Source organism: Electrophorus electricus, chromosome 6 (assembly GCF_041902795.1).
Source record: "Electrophorus electricus isolate QZ-2024a chromosome 6, ASM4190279v1, whole genome shotgun sequence".
Classification (NCBI taxonomy): Eukaryota; Metazoa; Chordata; class Actinopteri; order Gymnotiformes; family Gymnotidae; genus Electrophorus; species Electrophorus electricus.
In genome coordinates, this window is record NC_137502.1 from 12144306 (window position 1) to 12148309 (window position 4004).

Sequence of the window (4004 nt, forward strand, 5' to 3'; positions counted from 1 at the left end):
TTTGAATGTTGTTTTTGTGTATTTCTGTGTGTGGCAGAAATCATCAAAACAGGATTCATCATCTAAGATCTGAAAAATAAATTATAATGTGTTGCAGAAAGTCTGGACACGTGTGTGGGTATGTGTGTATGTACATGGTAAGCCTGTCCGTTTCCAAGGGTAAACAGTATGTGGATGGTTGGAGTTAGCACAACAAGATTATGAAGAATAATCAAGATGGAAATAGATGGAGTTGTTCTCATAACGATTTAAAGCTGCAGTCAGTAAGGCTGAGAAGAGAATGGATTTAGTTTCAAGATTAAAATGAGTGCAACTACTAGGTCCCTCCCTCGCAGCTACGTTATGGCTCCGCCTCAAAGGCACCTCCCTGCATAGGAGGGTGCTGCGCATGTTGTGAAATGTCAACACAGCTCGCCAAAACAAACGAGCAGAAAATCTTTTAGATATGAAAAGTTATCTACAGCAATGTCTATTTGGTAAAGGAACTAGCACATGCTTATTTCAGTGCTTACATGTTTGCTGGATGACAGAAACTCATTAATAGAGCTGAATAAAGCAATACACAACTTATTAGAAAGTTTAGCTCTGAGAGCACAGGTACACACAAATATCAGGATAAACACTATACCAATATGACTGCCTGAGCACTTCAAAAAGATGTTTTCATAAACCTCCAAATTAAGCAGTGTTAAACGATAACCTTCACACTGGAAACAAACGTTATCTTGACTGCAATATCACAGTAAAATGAGAAATGCTTTATTGTTATTGTAACCATTACACTAACAGTAATTGGAGGAAGGGGGGGATACACAAATGTTGCCTAACTCAGCATCAGTTTTTAGTCCAGGTCCAGTTGCTCTTTCAACATCTGAAAAGCTGCTCCGATGTTCAGGCTCAGTCCAATTCTTTTTTGGCTGCTTTTCTTCATTTGTCATCTTCATTACTTGTATTCATCGTGTAAGCTGTTGCTGGCAAAGCAGGGATGAGCAGTTTTTTCAGTGATGTTGGTTGTTTGTCTGCCTTTGCAAAGTTTCTGTGGTTGCTCATTGATTGCACTGACCAAGTGTGCGTTAACATGCAAAAGCAGTGATTGATGTTCCATCAGATACTCCTCATGGCTCTGATTGGTTGGTTTGATTCAGGCATGGTGGATTTTTGCAGATGGCATTAGGAGAACTAGGTGGAGCTAGAAGAGTCAGATTTTTTTTCCCCAGATCATCTTGTGTATATAATGCCATCTTTAGCAAATGTGATAAAATCTGATGGTTGTTTTTATATGGGTTACCTAGCTACTGCTGCTTTAAAGAACCAATATGTAAAACTGACAAGCATTTAAAATAGCCAGAAAGGAGAAAATGCTTGTTGGAGAGTATATTTCAATTTAGAATGTGTCCTTAATCTCTGATGATATATCAGTCATTTGATAATTTAGTACAGTAAATAAATTACATATTGTTCCTTTAATTTTACAAGAAGCCTTGTGACTTGGATATTGATCAGTGCCTTAAAAACCAAACCTAGAAGAGCTGGCCTTGTGCCTTACATTAGGTGTGTGAGAGTTAGGTCCTCTATGAAGCCTGGCTATATTACAGAACAGGCATGGTTAAGACCAAATGCAAAATATCCCTTTGGGATCATTTTGTCCTGGAAGTGTGTTTGTATATCATGTCAAATAATTTTTTTTATTATTATTTATTTATTTACTTAAAGCCTTATACACCTACCTCCAACTTTATTAAAAACAACTACACTGAATGTATACTTACTGACCCCATTTTTAGATACATTTCAGAGATGAATTTCATGTAGAATATCCATCTCTTGCTACTCATTGCTTGTCAGCTACACTCTATTCATCACTGGTCAATGTCTGGCCACAAGACCAGTGTTGACTGGATATGAATCAGGTGCCAGGTTATTTTCAGCAGAGCAGAGCAGTGACATTGACATGGTAGTAGCATTATAATGGGTGTGGTACTGACCAAGCATGTGGAGTGTGGAGTTTTTAACAATGTCACCACAGCATCAAGAATGGTCAGCCACTGAAAAAAAATCCAGCCAGCAACAGCCCCGTGACCAAAAACTGATGAATGATGATGAAGTGTTAGAGGACAGTTAATGCAAATTGCCTATGGCAACAGATGGGGTATAGTCTCTTAACTGTACATCTATATGGTATTTGTTTTTTACTTGCACTATTTAGTACACTCAGAATCAAAAATGTGCTTAGAGGAAAAAAAGGTTACTGCGTTTCTTGTACTTTCTATTCTATAATATAGTATGGTCACTGTTTAACGGCTCATCATCAGATCAGACCATGACAGTCTGTTTCACTTTCAGTTCTGTAACGTCATTTCAATTTGTGGCTTGTGAATTGTTTTAAAGAAAAGACCTAAATGTGCTCAGAGTAGATTCAAGGTTGTGTAACGAGCGGAAGTAGCCGCCTAAAAGAGCTCACATTTAGGTACAAAAATCAAAAAACGGTTTTGTTCAGGTTATGACCCATGACCTAAGGTGTACACTCACCTTTCATGTCTCTTCACACCCATAACAAGACTTTCTGTGGTCTACTTCCCGTGCTGCAACTGGTCATGTGACCAAGTTAACTGGCTGGTATTACCTCACATTATCTGGGAAGTCCAGAGTATTTGTCAGATGCCAGTCAGAAGGTTTGAAGGCCAATGGATGGACCAGGAAGCTTTGCTTGGCTCTATGGGATGACAGGCTAGGTCATCAGCATACCCAGCAGGAATATGCAGCCCTTTTCTCAGCAACCATGCATGAAATGGGCTGTAAACAAAACAGGAGAGGGACAGTGTGCCCAGAGCTTGAGCTCTTCCTCATGGGTACTAATCAAGCTAGTGCCTTTACTTGGTGCAACAATGTCATTGTCTGTAATGAGTTCAAACAGCATATGGAATATTTAGGAGGGAGGTTTACCATTTTTCACCTCTGTATCAGTAGACAAGCTACAGATGTTTAAATGGTAATATACAATGTGGCAAGTGCATATAATGAATGCTTGCCTTATAGGAGACAAACTAAAAGTGTGCTGAAATATATACAGCTGAATATGTACAGCTGATGTTAGGCAAAACAAAAACAGTGTTGCACTTTATGGCAGCACTGAATTGGTGATAAGAATCTTCTTGCCCTTTTACTGGCTGATATGAAATGCCACTTTATGGACAAGTACACAGTTGGAGTATGCAGTGTTTTATATTCTGAATTTCAACAACCAGTGCTTCCTGCAAAGTTGGTGATCTCTCAAAATGCAAAAAATTGTTGCCACATTCTTGATGGGTGTCAGTGACGGTTGTTGCTTATTGCATGGGAAGGCCTTTGCTGGTTTCCTGAGAAATCATGTTCAGTCTTGGTTGAAAAAATCTTGACATCAGCAGTCCTGGTGTTGGGAAATCATCCAGCTGAGCAAGTAATATTTTTCTTTTTCAACCAAAATAAATCATAAATGCATAATTTTATTTAAGAATAAACTTAAAATAAATTAGAGCCTGTCAGGATTTCACTGGAAAAGCGGGCTCTTTAATTTTGGACTTGTGGGCAAGCTCCTCATACTGGTCATGGGTCTGCTGGTAGACTAATTGGCTTTGATTAGCCTAAACACAGCAGCAGTGTAGTTTACGGACATGTCGAAAGGCCTGTTGATCTAGACAAAACTGTCTCTGGCATAGATTAAAACCTGCTGTAGCCACCACTTACTTCAACACTTTTTGGTGGTGCTCATAATGCAACTTAAAATAAGTAGTAGAATAGTACAGGTTTCTCTGATTTAACGCATTAAAACATATGACGACCTAGCCTGGAAAGAAAAGTACAGTATATCGCAAATCGAGCGCCCTCTTTCTCCATTTTGTGTGAAGAGAAATGCATGGCTGCTCTCCCTATCAGGCAGACAGTCGTGTAGAGACGCACAGCGCATCCGTTCGCCTCCCCATTGACGTCACGTTGGTATCACATGAACGAGTCAGGACCAATCCAAA